The 25,625-nt window shown below is 31.8% G+C and overlaps 1 protein-coding gene across 1 annotated transcript in view; it reads left to right on the top strand.

Annotated features, from left to right (window-relative positions):
* LOC107449704 (semaphorin-2A) overlaps window positions 1–25,625 on the top strand; it is a 305,010-nt gene that overhangs the window by 64,443 nt on the left and 214,942 nt on the right. The gene's annotated exons all lie outside the window — the stretch shown is intronic.

The following is a 25,625-nucleotide window of genomic DNA, read 5'->3' as shown; positions in this document are numbered from 1 at the left end:
TATATATATATATATATATATATATATATATATATATATATATATATATATATATATATATATATATATATATATATATATATATATATATATATATATATATATATATATATATATATATATATATATATATATATATATATATATATATATATATATATATATATATATATATATATATATATATATATATATATATATATATATATATATATATATATATATATATATATATATATATATATATATATATATATATATATATATATATATATATATATATATATATATATATATATATATATATATATATATATATATATATATATATATATATATATATATATATATATATANTATATATATATATCCTGTAGTAATGCAATAATGAAGAAAGTCTTGTGATATATTTTATGTTTTTTTAATATTTTAAATGTTTAATTGTCAAATGCTGTTTAGGCTTATTGTTGAGGCTTATTGTTAAGGCTCATTATATATATATAAAAAAAGGAAAATTATTCTGTGATTCTAAAAAAAAACTTTTACCTGGGGAATAATATTCCGCTGAACTTTTTTATTATATTTTATTATTATTAATATTTAAGGTATATGCCAATTTTCATGTTCTGACAAATTCTTTTCATTGAGATTCTAGATTTAGTTTAAAATTGAAGCTTTACTTTGAGTTGAAGGTAATGAGCTCAAATATTTGTAGGCTAAGTTTAACTTGTATGTTGTTTGTGCAATAAGCTAACTAATTTATTATTCTAATTTGCCTTCTTCTAGCAATTTGATTCACTCTACAATTCTTTTCGAAGCACCTTCTTAACACAGGGCTGTTTAAATAAATCTTCATGCATTTTCTTAATTCTCACTAGAGCATATGGACTGATTGTAATAAATTTTAAGAATATCAAGCTCTATATACTGGAGTGTTGACGTTTTCCACTTAATTTGGGGTCCCTCAGTGGACTGAGCTTAACATCCGACTTTTACAATTTTTCGTCTATTTGTGGAGAAAGTGTTTTTGCAGTCTGTTAATCGAACGTTTTTATTTCTACAGAACAGCGGTCCCGCAGTAGACGAGTGATCGTAAAGACACGGTTCCCACAGAAGTCAAGCATCACTGGCTGCTGTCAGTAAGCGGATGGGTGGCCACTTTGTCAACCTGCGTAGGGACCGAGGGTGAGCGGTATCGGCCCTCGTTCTACCGTAAAGTTCTCGACTTCGCTCGCAGGTCGTCGGGCTACCTAAGCAGGGGAGCCATCCCCTCTGCAGAGGATCAAAAATTGCGATGGCATATCTTCAGATCATCCTCAAGGATGTTTCCATGTTTCCCAGACAGTCGCCAATAGTGCAGATACCACTTAATTTGGTATGTTGTAAAATGTAGGCGAATTGCCGGATAGTAGATTGCAGTTTCCTTAATAAAAACGTATTGTTTTTCTTTAATTTTCAGTTAAGCGTAATTTCTCCTCCTTCAAGTTTGTCACCAAAGAATTTCAGTCTACCTGATCAGGGAGAACAGGGAAAACCTGGAACTGTCAGGGAATTTTATTCAAGGAAAGTCAAAAATCAAGGAAAAATCAAGGAAAGTTGCAATTTTTTCACGAAAACCTAGAATATTCCCTATATCATATCTGGAAAATAACCCGCCTTAAAATTATCAGTAACAGTAATCAGTTATAGAATAATTCTAACATACATTACAATTATTTGTTATAAAATTTTCACTTTTTAGTCAAACTGAAATGTTTACATCCTCATTAAATAATATTTTTTATTTTTTACCCAGAATATCAAATATTTCACATTAGGAATAATAGAATCAAAGTTTTCTGATGAAAATAGGGTCTTGATTTTCATTGAAATTTACCTGGTATACCTAGAAAAGTCAAGAGAACTTTTTTTTCTTCTGAAATTGAGTAGGAACCCTGGTCTACCTCGTCCCTTCCATTTTTCTTTCCACGTCGAGAAAGCTAACTTAATCGGTCGCTCCCATTTCTTCCTTTGCTAGAAAATTGCCAATATCTAGGTACAGTTAGAGCTTTGTTAAAGAGATCAAATCCTTCAAGAAATTGACCATGGGAGAAGCTTTAAAGGGAGATTGGGGATTGCGACGATACAAATCCTTCCCAGCGATCGCCATCGCGACGAAGGATAAGAGCCATTGGGTCATTTTATTCATCCCTTTCGCTCCTGGCCTCCCCAAAATGGCGATGTTCTATTTCTTCTTCTTCTTTTGGACCTTAGACCCCTTTTTTTGTTGTTGGAATCCTCTGTTAATGGGGAATACTTCTTTCCTCCCAGTGAATCGCTGTTTAAGAATTTTTTCTTCGGATAAAAAGGAGGCAGAAAAGAATGAAATGGGGGGATTTTTATTCCATGGACAAATCCTGCTTTGAATCCCATGTCCGGGTGTTGAAGCGAGAAAGCGGACACAATGGCCGGATTTAACACCCTGGACAATGACAGGGGATGGGATTTAAAAGGCGACAAATGTTGGTTTCAGGGCCGAAATGGATATTAAATTCTCGGGTATTTTACTTCAACGCCTCACTTGACTGCACACGCTTGGAGATTTTTGGGCGATAATTCTTTGTGGAATTGACTGTTATGCTTTATTGCTTCGCTGGAAGAGAAATAGTTGCACAAATTGAAACGATATCTAATATAGACTGAAGGAAATAGCGAGATATCTATAAGGAACCTAGTTTTCGGAAGTTCTCCTTTTCTTTTCCTCCATTTTATAACACGTATCCAGCTGAGCTCGCTTAACTTCTGTACTTTATATATATTTTTTTTCAATTCCTACTATTAGTACTATAATACTATAAGAAGAACTACTTACAAATCAAGAAGTATGTAACCAGGGGTCAGTTTAGAAGAAATTTGGGTGCGTTAACGGACCCTTCACAGAATATCTTTTCATAAAAACGAATCCTTCACAAAATAATTTATCTTTTAATCGGATCCTTCACAGATTTGTTTTTCTTCATTATTGTTTGGTTAATCGAATTAACCTTTCCCGGGGGGGGGGGGAGAAAGACGGTTCGAGAGAAACTAAGTTTTCCTAAGTTTAAATTCCAAATGTAGTATTCTAAGAAAATATTTATACTTTTACAAACATCATGTGCACATTCTTATTAATATTAAATCATATTTTTTTTTGTAAGTAAATAATTGATCAATTTATATCTATTCATAAAGTTAATTAATAGGAATTTGTGAATAAAAATTAATTTCTGGCAATTTCTTAAATAAAATATTATAAATTTAAAAATTGTTTAAATTTACTTAATGCATTAACGCATTAAAAGTGATACATTACTAAGTTGTGTTATTTAAAATACGTCAATTGAAATTATTAAAAATGTGAGTGAATTAGTTTCCATTATTCGCCCAAAATTAATATTCTGTGTTGAGCAAAATACCAAATAACAGGACCCTATTGGCACAAATTCACAAAAGCAGGACCCTGGTTGACAGAATGTGACTTAACGCTTATTTTATATTTACAAATATAATGAATAGTTTTTTCACAATTTTACAAAAGCAGGACCTTTCACAAAATGTTTGGAAAGACCCCTGGTAACGATAGTTGACTAGAACTCTTAAATTGTACAATTATAATATTATTTAATTCCTACTATTAGTTCACACTCTCCTATATCTTGTTCGAATTTTCACTCGTTCATAAAATACTTTTCCTTCATCCACTCAAGTTCAAATACATTTTTTGAACTTGCTGTGGATAACACTTGATGTTAACACAGTTTTTTTTTTTTGTCCCAAATATTAATTCATTCATTAAATAGGGATGAACAAAAAAGGAAATGGAATTTTCTGATTGGTTAAGAGTTTGTCATTGTTTTACATTTACCTATAAACGATTTAGTTTACACGTATTTTAAAAATAACATCAGTGATGATTTCTAACTTATAGATCTATTTGAACAAAAAAATAGTTTACTGCGCACATTTAAATATTTCATTATTTTATATTCGCTGTGTCAGATAAATTCTATAAAGAACATTAAGTGGTAGCACGTGTGGTGCACGTCCCCAAATTTATACTTTTATAGTTGTCTGATAACACGCAAAAATTTTTTAATAAAATTTTCAGTTCATTTTTATTTAGAACTCTCTTTTTAAATTAATTAAAAAAATCTTTTAACTATCTTTGATGAATTAAATGCCTATTAATATCCGAAATTATGAGTAAACATAATACATGATATTTCAAATATGTTTAATGTCAATCATAACTGGAAAATACTGCAGTTTTCCTATTTTGATGACTATGAAAATCCCTTAAATTCCCTATGTGTAAAATATCTAGTACGTTATGCAACAATTATCATGAAATTTATATCATTTCGTAAAATCTAATGGATTTTTTCCTATCCGTGTTGGCAGCTATGGGTTTGCAATACTTAAAGGTTATTTTTCTGTAATGTTTGACCATTTTTGTTTGATTTTCTACCGCAAATATCATAAGAGTTTTTCCCTTGATCTTCTGAGAAATTCCAACCTCTATCAAGATCGATGTCTTGACAAGGTCGATGTCCAACCTTAGAAAAAGAAAGAAAAATCATATTGAGAAAGTAGAAAAGGAGAGGGAAAAAAAAAAAAAAAAGATTGAAAGCAAAAAGTAGAGAAAAAAAGTTTTTTCTCATCATAAAAAGACAAGGGCGCGGGGGTATCGAATTTTTCCGTTTTATTAAAACAAAAAGGAGACATTTTTTTTTCTTTCCCTCCAGATCATTCAACCGTGGTCTAGTGATTAATGAAAAAAGACAAGGCTAAAAAGTTCGAATGATGAGAAATGGGGGGCACAAATAGCGGAAAAAAACAAGATTTTTTTTTGGAATATAAGGTACAAGGGCCACCTAAAAGTAATGGATGATAGACTCCTTCTTTGTCATAAAGGAGCTGCCGGGGTGGGGTGGGGGTTGAACGGATAATAAAGTGTGCCCGAAGACGAAGAAGAAGGAAGAAAAATGAGGACTCAATTTTCTTTGACTGTGTATTGCTAATAAGCCGTGACAGGGAACCGATGCCACTAAGAAATCACTCACATTAAAAGTTTGAAAAGGACTTTTTGTTTGCAATCGAAGATGGGATCGTATCAAAAGAATTAACTTAAATGGAATTGCGTTCCTAGAAGAAGCCATTGACAAATAGTAGCGTAGGAACCTTAGTTCTATTATTGGATTTATAAAATAACTGCCATGCGCATTTGGAATTATCATTTGAGGAATTTATACAGCGTGTATGTAGAATTTGCGCTATCGTAGGTTCTGTAAATAATCGTATATTATGCAATTAATTGCTAATTTGAACTGAGAGTAATCTAAGAGATGTTTTTTATAAGGATTGCAATCGAAGAGTTTTAAGTGAACTTGTGAATTTACGCTATCGTAGGTTCTGTAAGTAATCATATCTTCCGCAATTATTTGCTAATTTGAACTGAGAGTAATCTAAGAGATGTTTTTATAAGCATTGCAATCGAAGAGTAAACTTGTGATTTTGCGCTATCGTAGGTTCTGTAAATAATCGTATCTTACGCAATTATTTACTAATTTGAACTGAGAGTAATCTGAGAGATGTTTTTATAAACATTGCAATCGAAGAGTTAATAGCAGGGAAATAGGCTAATCGACATTTATTGTACTTGTGAGAACCAGCTTGACGTTTTATAAAATCCTTTAAGAGATTTTGTGCGTTGAATCACGCACGTTCAAAGACAGGTTCTGCGCAAGCCTTGTATAGGTTGTTCTGTAAACTGCGCTACGCAGAACCTACACGCGCGTATTGTCTGGCTCTCAACCTTCTTATTAAAGAATTATATAAGAATAACCTGATATTCCTTACTTTCCTTCAACCATACTTACTATAGCATGCAGAAAATTCTAGAAATTCGATTGGTCTCTTAACATGTTGTTCCACCAAGATCTTCTGAGTAATTGATATTTGAACAACCGAGTAGTAAATAGATACTAATAGTTGATAGAGGATTTGTACAAATAGAAGATACGTTCTTCCACTAAGCCCCAAACTACAGTCTCTGGACAAATTACTTGACACACTATAAGAATCTATGTAAAATCTTAATTATCAGGTTGCACTACACAACTTTATTGTTTTTACACGGATGTACCTGGTTTGCACTTGTTTTCGTTCGTGTATCAATTGGGTAACTTTGTAATGCAATACGTTAAAGATAAATACAAATAGGAAGTGTATAAAAAAGCTCCTGAATAAAACCCCCATTACATGTATGTTTAAATATGAAAGTATTGCCTATAAACTCGTGCAATGCATGTCATTATTAAAGCACTACAGTGCGTGTAATAATTTGTTCTAATTGGTATAATGTACTTATACTGTACCTGTTGTAATAAATATTCTATATTTATGTAATATATCGTCTAATTTATCCATTCGTCGGATTTATATTTTATATCGTCTAATTTGAGCAATTGATACAAGAACGTAAACGAGTGCAAACTGAGTAAAAACAATAAAGCTGTATAGTATCACCTGTTAATTTTGATTTTTGATAGAATCTTATAGTGCGTTTAATAATTTGGCCACGGACTGTAAGTGATAAGGAATGTGTACAGGTAGAGGATATGTTCCTTCAAATAAATTTAAGTGGTCGGATAATGTGCTCAGGTAGATTTTATACTCTGCCACTAAGTTCTTGATTTTCCTTTAATTGATGTTTGAACATCTTAACAGGAACTTCGTGTTAAGTGAAATTTTTGAGAAATTCGATAGTAGTCATTAAAGAGTCCATGGGTTCCATCTGTGTTGATTAAGGTTGCAAGCGAAAGGTGTTTATCGAATTTTAAATGCCGTTAAGTTATCAGGAGATGCTTACTTAACGTTGGGCTCTTGGGTGCAGGAGTAGATTTTCGGGTTGTGTGGTCAGCCGAACGCGTAACCCCAAGTGTTTAGTCTGTAAGCATGCTTGGTACTCATTTTATCGACCCACTGAAGAGATGAAAGGCTGAGTCAACCTTGTCCGGCCCGAGGATCGACCCCAGGACCTGTGGCACGAGAGTGCGAAGCGCTACCACTCAGCCACATTATTTTAAATGTTGTTACTTTTTTTTTTTAACTATTTCTTTATAGAAATGTGTACCTTACAGTTCATTGAAATGGAATCAATCATAATTTATTGGATTTAAAATAAATAAATTAAATTATAAATTAACTTTTTAATTTTTTTTTAAATACAAATAAACACCAAGCTTAATTAGGATTGACGTAAGTTTTTACCAGTTAGTTAATAGAATCCAATTGAAATTTTACTCACTAATTAATTCTTCCTTCTTTGGACTGCCATTCGATAAAATAAATAGTTAATTTAATATTCTTAATATTTTACTATAGTTTGTTTTTTCTTCTTCGAATTTCTTGTTCTTTGAAAAAGATTCAGAGGTCAGTGAATTTGAGAAGCCCCAAAAGCCTTGGGCTTGGCCAAGGCCTTGCACTTCTTCTAATCGGGTCCTGCCTAAATTTGTATTTGAGTTATCTAAGTCTTCCGCACGATATCTATTAATAATTTTGTGTTTCATAGACCAAAATAAACTCTAGACGGATAAATTCATACGCAATATCTATTTTCGCCCGATCAGCCAGCCTTATTTAATAGATGGGGAGAAAAACCGCTCAAGAGGTCGGACAACCAATTCTGCAGAGTGAAAAACGTTGAAATAGTAATCCACTTGGTGAAAAACGAGCTCTGTCACGACGAAAAAAAGGGAAGAAAAAAGAAAACCCGGCGAGAAATTACTTTAAAAACAGTAATCATATCCAACAACAGATAAAGGAGAGCAACTTTTCAACCAAGCTAATCGGTGGCCATTTTCCCCAACAGTGGAAAACGATAAATGAGGTTCCGTGGGCATCAGCAAATTGGAAGTTTTCTTTAATAGCATAATCACAATTTCCAATTTACGTGGGGCACGCCTTCCCTGGCATTGCCCATCTGGAAAGAGAAAAAGAGTCGTTATTAAATGGGCAACTTGTTTCTTGCACATTACTTCCCCTAATTCACTCTCTCCCTCAAGACCATCGAATTTTTAATGTCCAGAGGATATCCCATCATATCTTTCGCCAAAAAGCCAAGAGATTGCGATGAGTTGAAATGATTTCGCCAAAAAGCAGTCATCAGGACGGGAGTAATCTCAAAATTTTTGAAGAGCCACATTTAAAAAGTCGCAGATAATGTTTTCCTGCGCAGCATCCACTTTATGGTATTAAATTTAAAATGTTGCTCCGACGATGTTCTCAAATGTTTTTCTTTTCTTTCTAATCTTAAAAGTTATAAATGGTACGTAAAATCGATGAATAGGGACCCGTCTCTATAGGTAATTTTCCGTAGGTAATTTTCAGTTCGTAATCTTAATCACCAATTAAGAAAAAGAGATAGTTTGGAGGTGTTAATTTAATGATGGCGCAGAAAAGCTGTCTAGTAGTACCTACTCTCATTTGATCGGAAGTGTATATGTTACAGTGAATGACTGCAATCAAAAGAATGTCGACTATCATCGGTGAATGTCAACAATCACATAGTCGCTTTAGTTGAATGTCCGAAATATTTGTCATATCCGATTAATTTATTCGTTGATATTATTATATTTATTCGATATTTTAATATCTGCTGAGGATAGATTAAGAGAAACATCAGCATTCGGAGTACCGGTTAAATGCATACTGGGCAGTGCACTGGACCTTAAAAAGCATTAGTTTAGGGCATACCGGGCAAATGTATACTGGGCAGAGGTACTTAGCTAGACCTAGTATGTATTTCGGACCGAAGCGACTATGTGATTGTCAACAACCACTAATTTCGGTCATTCACAGTAACATATGAACGTTTTCATGAAACAGATGAAATTGTATTTCTTCCTTTGACAACGGAGAGCCTATTTTTGTTAAATAGGTAAGGGTAAGTTAATTAAAATTTAGAATTTTCAAGCATTATCACAGTTATATCGTTCAAAAAATTTTAATGCGAGGTGGTATGCTTAAAGAGCAAATAGATACGAACTGGAAAAAAANTCATGAAAATGGATTCATCTAGTTTTTCTCTTTTTCAAACCTGTCTTGTTTTTAAACATTTTTAAATTTTATGCTTGTAGCATAAATGTTTATTTAATGACGGAAGAAATTCTTCATTTAATTCCATTAAAAAGTAACTACAATAAAATATCTTTTTTAACTTTTTGGCATATTCGCTAAAATTTCTATTTTCCCCATTCTGGACACAAAATTAGATGATGCGCTCTTTTTACTAATGTACAAGAAGAAAATAAAGATCAGGACTATGATTCGTTATTCTGCTGGAATAAGCTCACATTTGTTTCTGAAATCGGTATCGATATCTCCTTCGAAAAGAAAACGCAAGAGATAAGATTCCCCTCCACTTGCTATCTACATTCTAAATTTATGTTTTGAAGAGATATATGCCAGCTAGAAATAAACAAGCTGGAAAAAGTTTTCAGCATCTTAAGCATGCCTCGCGCCACTGAAAATCAGCCACCGCAGTTTGTTTCCTTCGAAAATCCTGCGCCCCTGCGAGGGAAAACTTATTTTGCCCTTTAAAAATTAAATTTTCTTCCTCTGGTGGAGGCTCCTTCGAATCCTTATCTACGATCTATCCTGCCCGAGGCTATCCGGTCTATCTCTGCTGGAAAAAAAGTAAATAAATAAAAAAAGAGCAGGAAAGCATTCCATCAAATACCTGGATGCCCCGGATCAGTGATTATTTCTGAAGCGGCAGGAGTTTTAATGGTGAATGAAATCCCTGTTCTGTTCTGCCTCCTTTTGTTCTTCTGGCTTTTGTTTTGATGAGAGAAGGGGAATCGTTCTGTCTTTTTTTTTTTGAAGTTAAGATTCTTTAAATGGATGTTCTGGAAGAGCATGATCGATTAGTTTTCCTTTTTGGTTTCGTATGATAGATCTTTGCACGTGGCTTGTTGTTCCCGGAGTAACCGCTGTGGTGATTTAATGATGTAAGACGCAATTTATAAAAATTATTTAAGGTTCTTCTCGCTAGGAAGATAATTTGTCAGTCTAATGTCAACGCATTCTTCATAAATTAATGCATTCTTCACAGAAGTATTCTCTAGTGAAATTTCAAATTTTTTTTTATCTTCACACGTTTTCAACTGTAGAAATGCAATTTATCTATATCAATTTCTAAGTTCTCATACAAAAATACAAAAAAAAAAAATTCAGATTTACAGTCGTTGGGCAATATTATTAGACGCACTATAAGATTCCATGTAAAATCGTAATTATCAGGTGATACAGTACAACATTGTATTTACGCGACTGAAACCGGTTTACACTTGTATACATTTGTGTATCAATTGGTTAACATTGTAATGCCATAAGTTAAAAGTAAATACTAATAGGAAATACATAAAAAAATCTATAAAAACCCATTACATGTATGTTTAAATATAAAAGTATTGTACAGTCAGCAAAAAAAAAAAGATATCACCCTGAATAACTTTTGTTCTAATGATCGGATTTTCACGATCTAAGTGTCAATCTTAATGGTTCCCGGGGGTGACCTCAAATATGCTAATTAATTAGTGCTAACTATTAATTAAGTTACGAAATCAGANATCGTGAAAATCCGATCATTAGAACAAAAGTTATTCAGGGTGATATCTTTTTTTTTTTGCTGACTGTACATGAACTCGTGCAAAGCATGTCATTATTAAAAAAGTACAATGCGTCTCCTAATTTTATCTAATTATTATAATATACTTATATGATACCTTATATAATGAATATTCTATATTTAAATAATATATCGTCTAATTTATTCAATTGTCGAATTTATATTATATATCGTCTAATTTAACCCATTGATACACTGACGTAAACAAGGGCAAATCTCGTAAAAACAATGAAGTTGTATAGTATCACCTCATAATTAAAATTTTACATAGAATCTTAAAGTGCGTCTAATAATTTGGCCTGGGACTGGTGTGAATGGCCCGTTGGACGCTATACCGAGGGAGAAACGCTTCAATAGCAAATTCTGTTTTGCCTACATTCGTAATTTAAAATTAAAGGTACTGAAAAAATTGACTTCAGGTAAACCCAAAATTAACCAGAAAGATTTTTTTTTTAAAGTTATTTAAATTTAAACAAATGAAGGCCGGATTACTTCCATACTACTGTGTTATCCTGCCATAATTTTGTTTGTCTTTTAGTATTTAAGAAGAAAAAAAATCAGCATTTGAAACTTTATTTACTGTGTTTTTCTGTACTTTAAGTGACTTTCTAAGTTAGGTTATTTCATCAATTATTTTGCTATGAGCAAATATAATTTCTTAAAAATAAGCAAATTCAAATTTTATGTGGGCAATACAGAATATTGTTTTTAATTTGACTGTTTCTGGTTTTTACTACCTTATTTTTCCGGGTAAGGTTCACGTTGAGACTTTTTTTCTACTTAGTATAAGTGAGATTTGTTCGATATCGTGTTATATCGATTTTCACTATACAGCTTGATTTATTTTTTTTCTCAATTTGACTCAACTATATAATTTTTAAATAGATCAATATCTTCGCTACAAAATTAATTATATCATCACTCTCGATAATGAGTTCGATAATTAACGTTATTGGTAGTACTCGTGATAGTTTCATAGTTTAATTGTTATCGTTGTCGATCATGATATTATTGATTATATAATTACGGTTATAGATATGTACTACTTTCTTTAATATCATCCTCGATGTTTATCGTTGTTAATATGGTCTATGGAATTACAGTATTTAATCTATGCAGTTCTAGCTGATCGCGATATTTCTTTACCGATAATTATCGAATATTTAATATTTGTCATACGACTTCTATATTCTTTTTTCAATTCCTACTATTAGTTCACTACTCTCCCTTTATCTTGTTCAAATTTTCAATCTTCAATAAAATACTTTTCATCCATCCACTCAAGTTTAAATACATTTTTTTTTTAACTTCTAGTGGATGATACTTGATGTTAATACAGATTTTTCAAACATTAATTCATTCATTAAATAGGGGTCAGCAAAAAACGAAATGGAATTTTCTGATGGGTTAAGCGTTAGTCATTGTTTTAAAATTTTACTATAAACGATTCAGTTTTACACATATTTTAAAAATAACATCAGCGATCATTTCTAACTTATAGCTCTATTTTAACAACAAAAAAATTAGTTTATTGCGCACCTTTAAATATTTAATTATTTTATAATCGCTGTGTCAGATAAATTCAGCACAGAACATTAAGTGTTAGCACGTGTGGTCCACGTCCTCACATTTATACTTTTGTAATTGTCTGATACCACGCGCCTTATTTTTCCTTCCAATTCCTACTATTAGTTCACACTCACCCTATATATATTGTTCAAATTTTCAATCGTTTAATAAAATACTTTTTATTCATCCACTCAAGTACAAATACATTTTTGCTTGAACTTCTAGTGGATGATACTCGATGTTAGTACAGTTTTTTTCAAATATTAATTCATTACTTGAATTTAATTAATTAATTTTAGTTTAATATTAGAGAAAGAATTGTAATTATTTAAAAAAAAGTAACTAAAATAAAAAATTTCTTTGTTGACATAAGTAGGAATTGACTTTAATTTTGTTTTATATTGTTATTTTTAAATTATCATTTTTGTAACAGTTTTAAAGAATTCCGATGCGTCTCTAGTCAAGCTTTGATGTATATATATTTTAAGCTGAATTAAGATTTCTAGGACCTTACAAGCTTTTCACGTATCAGAAACGGTAAGCGCACCTACAACATTATTCCCTCTGTAATAATTTTTTATCTCTTCAAATAGAAGATCTTATTATCCAATTTCCCTTCTACATCGTTCTCAAGCTGTAAGCTAATAAGGTAAAACTGATTTTATTCTGTCATTTTTCTTCTTTTGTTATTCATCGAATTTAAGAAGAAGTATTCTCATATTTTCTCATTTCAAACTAGATTAGAAGACGAAGAATCCTTGGCTTTTGCTTCAAGGGAATCTTTTGTTCTCTGTGTGTTTTTCAATAGGATGTTTCGATTGTATCAGTACTTCATATTGAGCTTGCTTTTTATTCGAATCTTCGAAATGCTGCAGGCGATGGGGGATGTTGCTTGCATTTTTTTCTCTTTCTTTTTGTAAAGGAGGGCTTCACGATGCTCTTTTCTGAAAAATGTTTTCATTTTTAAAATTCAATTTTTTTTTTGCAGTGTTAGGAAACATTCAATGATTTATTTCATTTCAATATAGTTCGAATTTTTTATTTATTTATTATTATTCTTCACCGTGTTTGTTTGGCCTTTTTAAGGCTATAAACCACTGTTTTGTACTTTATTTCGTATAGTGAAAGAAATAAAACTCTTAATTGTGTTATCTCCGCCCCCCCCCTTTGCTTTAAAGTTTGTTTTTTAGATTGATAAATATTGACTTAAAATTTCAAAATATTTGAACTTCGTTTCAGGTGCTTTTTTTACAAATTTAAATTCACGCGTCACCAGGAGAGAAAGTTAAATGATCAGGAAGAATAAATATTATTAATGTATTTTTACTTATTTATTATCTTTTTTTCTTTAAAATAAAAAGAGGTATAGCAGGGCTCAAAGTTGTCCTTAAATAGCTTCAAAAAAAAAAAGAAAAGAAAATGTCCTGAAATTTTTGTGATTTTTTTCCAAATTTTTGCTGGAAGTTAACAGGAAGAATAAATATTGTTTATCTGAAAAAAATTGAAAAAATTTCAAATACAAAATTATGTTATATGCCATGAGACTAAGTAAATAACAAAATAAAGTACAATATTAATCTACTTCCAGTGTCACACTCATCACTATATTTTACTCTACTGTTTTTCACAAGAGAATCCTTGTATTTTGCTACTATTAAACGATTTTCCATATTTAGACTATTTTCTCTCTTTTTTTTTGTTAAAAAAAATTTTTTTTTTCAAAAAATGTTTCTTTTGTCACATTGCAGTTAATACTAAAACTATTACCAATTGTATATCTGCTAACGCATGTTGATATTTTTTATTTCATTTTTAAAACCACCGTTGAACAGCCGACCCAATTTTCGGAACTCATGATCCGTCTACCACTGAGGATATTTTACGTAAGCACTGTGGTCGGTGCGAGCCGGGTGCGAAATTCGTATCGACCAGCCATTGGTGGAATTCGAACCCTATTCATTTCATTGGAAGGCGAACGCTCTATCCCCTGAGCCACCAAGGCTCAGTTATTATGATTGAAGCATTATGAAAACAAAACAAAACAATCTTATTAATAATACAATGGAAACGAAATTAGTTTGAAAATAAAACAAATGGATTTGGCTATTAAATCTAAAGCTTAGTTTTTTTTCTTTTAACGAAATCCATTTTACCGTAACTATTAACCATAATCCGAATCATAATTCATCATTCTTTTTTTCTTTCAATAATCATTTTAAATTATAGACATTCTCAATATGATAATCTCGATGAAATTTATTCAAGCAAAATTATAATAAGATGCGTATTTCTGCCTTAACACCTCCGACAGATGCAAAAACGGGGATTTTTCTTCCCCATCCGCACAAATATTTAATAGCGAAATTCCCTTTCAGGGAGAAGCTAATGAAATATTTAAAAGCATTTCAAAGATTCCATTTAAAAGGAATGGCAACATGAAAAGGCAGATCTACATCAGCAAATAAAGAAAAAAAAATTCCAGATGGAGAAACGAGAATTTGAAAGATATATAACCAATTAACGAGAACCGATGCAACAAATAATTTTTGAGAATGCAATGCTAGAGTTTGTCTATTGAAAATTAACTACATCCTACAAAAAAAAATTTTTTTTTTTTTTTAAACAAACTTATTATTATTATTATTTTTTTTTTAAATTTCTCCAAACGTTTTTAATAGGTAGGCAACTTCTTTATCAAAAGATATATTTTATGTGATGGGGAAATTAAAGAGATAAAATGAAATATTACAAGATTATTTTTATGAAGGAAAAAAATTCTTATGAGAGATCGAATGTGTTTAGAGCGCTCGCCTTCCAATGAGGTGAACCTAGTTCGAATCCCAACGATGGCTGGTCGATACGAATTCCACATCCGGCTTGCACCGACTACAGTGCTGACATTAAGTATCCTCAGTGGTAGACTGATCGTGGGTTAGAGTTCCTCGCCGTCAGGCTAACAGTGGGAGGTACTCGTGGTCTTCCTCTCCATGTAACGCAAATGCGGATTAGTTCCATCTAAAAGTCCCCCACGAAAGCAAATTTTTCCAATACTTGATCCAGAAGTTCCGTTGTCTTCTGGTTTGGGTTCTAGATGACAAGGCTACGGAGTTGAACATTAGTAGTCGTAAACTCAAAAAAATTGGTTCGGCTGTTCAACGACGGTTATAAAATAAAATGTAAAATTTATAACCTTTGGTCCAGATATTTTAATTAGTTGGCAGCATAACTACAGCATTCTGCATTTCGAAAGCTACTACGAAAAAAAAAAAGTCAGGAAGGAGAGGACTGCCTATGACGATTTCTAGATATGTAAATGTCATACATTGAAAATGATTAACATCCATAATAAAGCTATTTTCAAAGAGCAAAAATTTCTCCTCGTATAAGCCACTAAAATGGTCGCATTTCTTCTTCTTCTTTATAACTGCAGCAGTTTTAAATATTATTATCTTCTTTAATTTACCTGAGAAGTCCCAAAGGGAATTGACAATAAACATAAAAGGGAAATTCAGGTAAAAAGAGAGGGAAAAAATAAAGTGACAAAACTAAAACAGAAGAGCAAAACTAGAAGAAGAAAATTTAAAACGAGAAAAATCCCACCATTTTCGTTTCAGCCGGAAAGAAAATTTTAATAAAAAGTGAAACAAAATAACTTAAGAAAAAAAAAACTAAACAAGGAGGGGGAGTAAATAAAATTAGTGAAAATGAAAGGACTTTACGAATCTCGGGGGACAAAGATCTACACAGATTTGCTGAGACGTCACGATTTCTTCCTTTTTTTTAAAAACATTTTTCACATTTTCTTTTTAAAAAAGTGATGTGCCTCGCTTTATTTAGAATTTTAAAGGAATAAGCGAGAGTTCGCGCTTCATTTATCAAAAACGTGATATTATTATAATAAAAATTCTTTAAATTGCAATATGGGTACCGAGATCATTTCAGATTCATTTATCTTCGAAAGCAAAATGGTATATTATTATAAAATAATAAAGCCATTGATCTCTTAAAGAGATTTACTAAAATGTAAATACATTTTAAATGAAATATGCATTTCAGTTTTCACTTTCATATTTTTATTCCATTTTACACAACGCATTCATTTATTTAAAAGCTATGAGTCATTTGACTTTCAGCCATTTTTTTTTTCTATCATCAAACAGTTTAGAATTTAATTCGTATATGTTATGCACTTCTTTTACAAAAGAAATTGTTAACTAACATGTATGAAAGAACGTATCAAGTGATATAAATTTATTCTTCCGAGTTAGCGTAAGACACGTTAAATGACAGTTCGAAAATACTGAAAAGAAACTTGGTTCAACAGCGCACTGTAATTGGCTGTAAGTATAATATTTTGAAAACGTTCAAATCTCTGGGGTTAAGAATACTGGCTGTAATAATAGATTATAAAATATGAATTTATTCTATTAACAAAATATGTATTATTTGCCATCTTTTTCTTTTAGTCCTTTCGGGGGGCCATGACATAATAGCTGGATGACTTACGTAGAAAAGATAAAGCAGATCGAATTTTAAGAGAACGCAATTTTAAGTTTTAACTAAAATTTTGATTCACTGTTTGCTGTAGAACAAGGAATTAAATAATATAAAAATGAAACTAAGTAATGTAAAAAAAAATTAAAGTCAATTTCTACTTAGGTCAACAATGAAAAATTTATATTTTAGTTACTTTTTATTAAATCATTAAAATTTTTTCTCCCATATGAAACTGCATTAACATCAAGTGTTATTCCATTACAAGTTTAAAAAAAATGTATTTGAACTTGAATGGATGATTAAAAAGAATTTATTATCAATTGAACAAGATATACATAGGGAGAGTGCGAACTAATAGTAGGAATTGAAAAAAAAAAAATAGTGCGTTGAGTCCCTCCGCGCGGAAGAAGTTAAACTTCCCAACCAGCGACGTTAATTGCAGAAGAATCAGCAGTAGTAGAAGGATCACTAGTTCTATTCAACGACTCTTTTTCCTGCTCCGCTCGCTTCCGTGCTGTGTAATCACTGTAATATTGTGCATTTTTCCCTCGTGGACCTCTTGAACCAGTGGAAGTGCTTGTGGTTGCCTCATCGTCTCGCTCTGGAAAATGTATTTGTATTAATAATGTATGTGAATGCGTCATAATGTAATTTCAGAAGAGAAAACCTAACAATCAATTGATTTCACAAGAGACGTACCTTGACATAACCTTAACCTTTGTCCGTGGGATTGTTTTCACTCATTTTTTACAATTGTTATCCACTAAATTTGAAAATAAAAAATACTACCCTATTAAATTATATTGAGTATAGTTAAGTGCGGCGAGCTCTCTGCTTATCGCTTATAGCTCGTTAAATTATATGTGTATCAAAACAAACTAAAAAAATATTTACAGAAAAACAATACTTTTATGACTTTTATTATTTTTATGCTAGTGAGAACCAAAACAATATGGAAATGAATGAGGGAAAACTGGATCCTACCACGTGATTTCCCGGCCAATAAAAATGTAGCGTTAAACGTTTAACGCAACCTTGTTGGAAGTCGCATAAGAAGTATAACTTCAAAATGGCGCGCGGTATCAGACAACTATAAAAGAATAAATTCGGTGACGTGGACCCCAAGAGCTACCACGTCATGTTCTTTATTGAATTTATGACACAGCGTATATAAAATATTTAAATGTGCGCAATAAACTATTTTTTGTGTGTGTTCAAATAGACATTAGTTACATTATAATTATATAGACAAGTTAGACATTATCATTAATATTATTTTTAAAATGTGTGAGAAATTGAATACCTTCTAGTAAAATTTAAAACAATGACTAACGCTTAACCAGTCAGAATAATCCTTTTTTTTTTCGCGTACCCCTATTTAATGAATGAATTAATATTTGAAAAAAACTGTATTAACATCAAGTGTCATCCACTACAAGTTTTAAAAAAATTGTATTTGAACTTGAGTGAATGAATAAAAAGTATTTTATTAACTATTGAAAATTTGAAGAAGAATATAGGGATGGTGTGAAACAATAGTAGGAATTTAATGATGCAATTTATGAATTGTATAAAGATTTAAAAATGTTAAAACTTAAAATACATGATTTTGTTCTTCTTCCGAATTCGTTTCTTCCAATTTTTAAAAGGCACCCGCCTTTTTAAACAAAAAAAATTATTTTTATTTACAAAATTTTTTTTCTATTAACCTCCTGAAAAATAAGGAAATATATATTTTCTTTCACAATCGCTTATTCGGCAAACGAAAAAGTAAATTAATATTTTTAGATATATTTTTTCCAGAACCTTTTGAGCAGCAGAGGGATGGAAAAATCTACTTCAATTTTTTTCTCTATTTTTCAAACTTTTTCGCTCGGGAAGAGAGATAATCCGTAAAAAATCCAAAGTTCCGTCGAAATTGCAATCCAACGCGCAGAGATTTTCACTGTCTTATTGTAAAATTTGAAGCTGCAACTTCCGCCTTCCTTCAATAAAAGCGTAATGCAATGCTTATTTTTGTTCCATTCATTTTTCCATTTTCCTCCTTCGAATGTTACAAAAGAAATAGAAAAAGATAGAAGAGAGAGAGANAACCAAAAAAAAAAAAAAAAAAAAAAAGGTCGAATTGTATGTCATATTTTCTTAGCTGAAATCAGAAAGGAGAAAGAAGAAAGAGAAAAAAAAGGTTAAATGGAAGTCATCTTTATTCATCAGGTAGATAGAGGTGCTTTCTTTACAAGATGGAGTACAAATTTTGCCTTTCTTTCGTCTGGTATTCCCATAAAAATTTCTACCAGAGTACTTCGTTGGAACAATTTGCGCAAAATAATTATTGTGCAAATAATTATTTAAAGGAGTCAATTCAGTCTTTTCGTAAAAGATCCCATTTTGCAAAATTGTGAAAAATCTACTCAATAATTNTTTTTTTTTTTTTTTTTTTTTTTGTGAGAAAACGGGGGCTGCTAATGAAAAAAAAGGCCAGTTTTATTTTATTTATTTCATTTTACATCCAGCTTTGAACCGCTGACCCAATTTTAAATTTACAACTCCGCATTCTTGTAAGTTTTAACTCAATGGAGAAGACAAGTAGAACTTTGCGATACATCGATGTTATGTAATCATCGCCGATCCGATGTTTAGATCGAAAATTGCGTTTCACCGAGATACGTGCATGCTTACCGATGCATCGTTGACATCGATGTGTACACGCGCCATGTTTACCGATTCATCGTTGACATCGATGCCTACACGCGCGATGATGAGCATTACTTTCGATAGTACAACAATGTTTCCCATAGTACCCAACAGAAATGAAATATTTTGATGTTTCATATGTGTATAATCGGTATACAAGCGATAGCAAATATAGCTACCGAAACAGCCTAGTAGTTCTCATGTATTCAGACGTAACTCGGTACCCAACAGAAAAAAAAATGTCAAATCCATTTTTACGAAGGGTGATTAACAAATGAGTAATAAGGACTATTTGTACATGCTATATTATGGTGTTTCATGCGTGTATCTTCGGTAACTTGTATTTTCCAGAATCCGGTATTGTTCGTACGTAATGGCAAACTTGGCTTGAAAAACCCCATAAACGTTACGTAGACTTTTGTTGCCAAATATATACTGTAGAGCAGTGTTTCTCAAAGTGTGGTACGCGTACCCCCAGGGGTACAGGAACAGTTTAGTGGAGGCTCTTATGCGAAATATCTTACAACAAGCGAAAATTTCAAATTTTTTTTTAAAAAAAAGCAAAGCTAGCCATGAAAATTTACGATTACGTATTTTTCTATTGGCTACTTTTCGCAGAGTTAACAGTTAATAATTAGTGGTGTCAACAGCCAGTTGTGATATTTAACTTTTGTGCAATTTTTTTATAATAAAAAGTACATTCATTTTTAAATTAGTGGTACACAGCGTTACGAAAAATTTAGAAAGGGTACACAAAAGTCATAAGTTTGGGAAACACTGCTGTAGAGTTATGCTATTTAAAAACAATAAAAGTTTCTTAAATTACGGGAAACCTCAAGGGGGCAAAAAAAAAAAAAAAAAAAAAAAAAAAAAAAAAAAAAAAAAAAAAAAAANAAAAGAAAGAAAACAAGATTTAAAGGCTGGGCAAAAGAAGAAAAAAAGTTTAATCCTTTTATTGTGCGGGGGGGGGGAGAATGTCACAAGAGACCTGACAGATGCAAAACTTAATTTTAGAACTTTCCACACAACTTTAGCTCCAAGTAGCGCTTTTTTTCCCACATTCTTTACAGTTTTTTTCTCTTTTGGTAAGCCTAACAACTAAAAGATTACATTTCGGAATTTTAATTTATGCAGCCCTCGCTCTTTAATTTTTGTTTTTGAATTATATAACTATCATAATGAGCTCATAATTTATTCAAAGTGTAAAAGTAAACTCTATTCTATTAGTTAAAATTTAATATATACATTGTCCAAGTTTTAACTAGCTACCAAATTCTACAACCAAATAAAAATAGTGTAATCAGACAAGCACAGATTTTTGCTATATTAGTATACTTGCCAACTTTTACTCTGCCCGAATATAATTTTTCCAAGTGGTATTTAAGAGATATTTAAAATGTAATTGTAGGCAGAAGTATGGTTTTCACGTGTGAAACTCAACTAACAAGCATATATATGTTACAGGGCTCGAAAAAACTCAGAAATTTTACCCGTCCCCGAGGACGGCTTGTCCAACAATGCACCCGTCCTCCGTTGAAACTAACCCGTCGCTTTGAAATAAATAAAAATATAATTGTCTCCTATTTATTAAAAACATTTATATAAATTGCACAATGAAATAGTCGTTACTAGGATTACATTATACAGTAATAAAAGAAATACTAGGTTACTAATAGTAACCTAGTATTTCTTTTACGAAGTAATTTAAATTCAAGTTTACGAAATAATTTAAATTCAATAATTTAATTCAAGGGTCAAGTTATCCGAGGGTACTGCGTATTTTAAATGAATTAAATATGACGTTTGCCTTTTCCACAATCAAGTCAATGATTTACAGAGGTTTCTGAACAGAAATCTGAAAGGGGTTTTCCATTTAGGTAGATGTTCATAATTGCTTTTAAAGCTTCTTGTTTAAGACCAGTACGTATTGTGTTTTTTTGTAAGTTTATTGCTGCAAAGCCCCTTTCAACCGCTGCAGTACTCCCAGACAGAGAAAACATCAATATATGTGCAGTATGTTGCTGTATTGTGGGTCATTTTGCTGCCTTGTAACTTACAAGACTCTTGTAAGATAACAAAAATTGAAAATGTATCACGAACATTAACGGGAAAATGGCCGTCCGCGCGGACGTCAAATTCGAGAAATTCGTTGTCCGCGGAGAATTTTTGACCGTCGAGGACGGGTGGACGGGCTGTTTTTCGAGCCCTGATATGTTATTTAAATCGATTATATGTAGAGGTAGTCAAAAATCATATTAAATTAAATTAAAAAAATTATGGAATATCTGCAAAAGTTGGCAGTAATGTATTATCTTATAAATGCATGCCAATAAACTTTTTATTTGTATCTGTCATTGTTAAAAGTGTAATGTCAATGTGTGAACTCCCCTCATATATGTTAAATAAATCTGAACGACTTTCTTATTCCACAAGTATTTTAAGTTCAATTTCTTAATTTTTTCCCCCTCGCTTTATGTGTTTACAAAAAAGCAAAAAACGAAATTTAAAGTTGGGTGAACATTTTTTAACAGTTCTGATATTTTTTTTTGATAAAATAATATTTTTCTTTATGTTTTATAAGTTGCATACAATGTTTGTACCACACGTGTAGGAAAGATTTGATACAACGTGCAGCAATATTTTTAACAATTCTGGATTTCGGCATTAAATTTATACGTTCCATACTACGTAGCAATTAAAAGGATAATATGGTACAATGTGCCATATGATCTGAAAATGTGTCCATTTTCTCGAGAAACAGGGCACCCATTCCAGACCCGCAGAACATGCCCCATATCATGACGTGATACTTCTACCAGATCATTATTTTATATTTTATAACCGTCGTGTAACAGCAGACCCAATTTTTGGGTTTTGGACTACTAATGTACAACTCCGTACCCTTGTAATTTTGAACCCAATCCACAAAACAAGAGAACGCCTGAGAGAACTTTTCCTTCGTGGAGGACTTTCTTTGTTGTTGTTGATGGAACTAAACAACATTTGCGTAGCTGTGGGAAAACCGCCCACAGTTAGCCTGACGGCAAGGGAACTCCAAACCATGATCCATCTACCACTGAGGATATTGTTTGTCAGCATTGCGGTCAGTGCGAGCTGGGTTTAGAATTCGCATCTACCAGCCATCGCTGGGATTCGAACCCGGTTCACCTCATTGGAAGGCAAACGCTCTATCCCCTGACCCATCACGGCTCTCACCAGATCATTAAACGCTAACGAACATTTGATAAAAAATCACTTCCAATTCGTTAGCCAGGTTGGGATAGCCTGGTTGGTAGGACACTGGGCCCTTGTCCAAGAGATCGTAATGATTGGTGTAATGATCGTAGTAAATGGTGATTGATTCACGTTAATCTGTCGAGTCACAAAGTTATTCATCTTTCCATAACAAATCAATACCTCAGGGGGTGCTGATCCAAGAGTTTCTTTGTCTTCTGGATTGGTTAAGAATTACCAGGCTACGGAGTTGGACAGGAGTAGTCGTTAACTTGAAAATGGGGTCGGCTGTTCAACGACGGTTAAAAAATAAAATAAGTGCATGTACTTCTATGTATCGAATTTATACAGCAAAATATTCGAACTATCGTTCAATATATCAAATTTATAGCGCGAAGAATTCTTGTTTAAGTTCCAGGCACCAAGTATGAGTTTAAATTTAAGTGCACTATTTCAATCCCCCCCCCCTTTAAAGTCCTGCAAGTGATTTCCAACTGATGGTTGAATAATTTTGATTCTCATTTTAGATCAGTTTAATTCTCAACAGATTCTTCGAAGTACTTGATGATTTCTTCGATTTGCTTATTATTTGAGGTTTTTCTGTACTTATATCTTCAAATGCAGTTTGCATTCGAAGTTTAATCAGTCAGGCCCCCGGGTGATTCTTTCATAAATGCGGAATGTATCTTGAAAGGTACGAAACTCTTGGCTTTTTCAAAGTTTTTCGTCTACTGGAATATACTTTTATACATATACATTTTCCCCCCTTTCTACTTTTTGAATATTTCCCTCATTTCTTTCGCCGCTCGTCAGTTTTTAATCTAATGTTCTTCACAAACGGGAATTCTTCCCTTTGATCTTTTCTGCAAATTTGCGTGCGGTCTCTTTTTTTCCCCTTTTTTTACACTTTTTTTTCCACCAAAAAAGAAGAGAAAGAGACGAGAAAAATGAGAAGTTTTTAGACATCAAAGGGACCAGAAGGAAGGTTTTGTAAATACAATGATCAAATGAAAATTGCTCTCCTTTCCTTTTGCTTGTGTTCACGTCCGAAATTGAACTTTTTCCCTTTAAAGAAAATCCTTACATATTTATTCCCTAGATAGGGAAAAATGCGTCTAGTTTGCATACGACTGAAAAGTAAAAAGAAAAATAAAACTGGAAAAAAAAATTAACTGTAACTTTAATGGGCATAATTTTCCATCCTATTTTTCTTTATTTAAGACACGCTTTTTTTTTCTTCTCCCATTTGTTTCAAATGAGAAAAAGCTTTTTTTTTCCTCAGAAGGAGAAAGAATAACGCAATCATTTTGCGACTTTCTTGATTTTTAGCGCATACAGATAATTGCGAATCCTAGAAATGCCATCAAAATTTTTTTTTCGTCTTCAGAACAACTCATAATTTATTTAACACATTTTATTTTTAATGTTAACTTAGTTATACGAAATTGAAAGCGAACGAAACAGGGAAATGGAAAGATTTCATAAAAATGGCGTAAAGCTTCACTTTGAAGAAATACGCAAGTTTAAATAAAAAATAAGTAAAAAAAATCTCATGTTTTAATATTTTAAAAGGTAATACGTCGCTGCATTGTTTAAACTTATGTAAAAATTGAAAACTATTTATATGTTTTTAATAATTTTCTTCTAGGTGAAAAATGACAAATATTTAAAAAGTCAAGTTATTATTTATTTTTTTGGGAAAAAAGTACTTCATTTATCTTGCTTACTGTAAAGCCAAAATTTTTTTTACAAAATTACACCATTCTCGGAAAAATTGGCTCAACTTTGAATCGATTTTTGAACCAAAATACGGGGCAAATTTGTTCCATCCTTAAGGAAATCTTAGCCCTTATTTTTTTAAACTTAAGACATTTTATTGAACTGTATATACTGCTGTATATGTATACTATTCATATGTATACAGATTGCTTTTCAAAAGGGTGGAAAATACAATATGCTCTACTTACGTTTAATGATCGTTATTACGTCATCGCAATTACGTTCGATCGTTATTACGTTATTGATCGTAGTTACGTTATCGCAAAAGAATTATACAATACTACCTGAAAACCTATTCTTCGTACGGGATGAATAAAAGTGGAAGAACCAGGTAAGTGAAATTTTTTGGGGTATTTATAAATCAGTGAATATAACATAAAGGGATTGCATCAATATGGGTATGCTAAATGCAACAGAATTGAGTTTGCTTTCACTTTAATCTTTATATAACTAATCCGAATGAATCCATCAAAAAATTACATTGATTTTGATAGTGCGCGTCAAATACTTAAACTGCCTATTAAAAATTTTCCATCTATTATTTTCCAAAAAATTATAATATTGTTTTTTTTATTACGTTCATGTGCTGTCGCTTTAAAGTATTTTTTATATTCTTTTTATTATTAACGTATATTTACCCTTGACGGTGATTTTGATGTAAGTATGAATGCTGAAGAAGGAAAAGCATTCATACTTACATCAAAATCACCGTCAAGGGTAAATATTTTGTGACGTCTTGAAACACGTACATAGGCTGGATATGAACATCAATCCGACAACAAACATCCATTGAGACAGTTTTTGCAACCCATTATTTGAAATGATGTGGCGTTTATCAGAGTCAATCCAGAAAAAAAAAGCATTTGACCAATGGGTAAACAGTGATAGTAATAAGGCGATCACAACTTTTTTGTTGATTTTTTTTTTCTTTTACAATCTAACTACCACCATGACTTTCATTGTAAATTTCACATAGTATTTAAAACGAAAATTTTTTTTTACCTTTCAAATTACGTTTTGGGAAAAATTGCTCTCCATCTACGCTATCAGTATTATCTTCTATTATATATAATTCTCTTACGTGGCTCCCAAATTTTGGCTGTATTTCTTTTCCGCCGGTGGCAACGTTTGCTTTGTTTTG

This window comes from Parasteatoda tepidariorum, chromosome 7 (genome assembly GCF_043381705.1).
Source record: "Parasteatoda tepidariorum isolate YZ-2023 chromosome 7, CAS_Ptep_4.0, whole genome shotgun sequence".
Taxonomy (NCBI): domain Eukaryota; kingdom Metazoa; phylum Arthropoda; class Arachnida; order Araneae; family Theridiidae; genus Parasteatoda; species Parasteatoda tepidariorum.
This window is presented reverse-complemented; position numbering and strand designations above follow the sequence as displayed.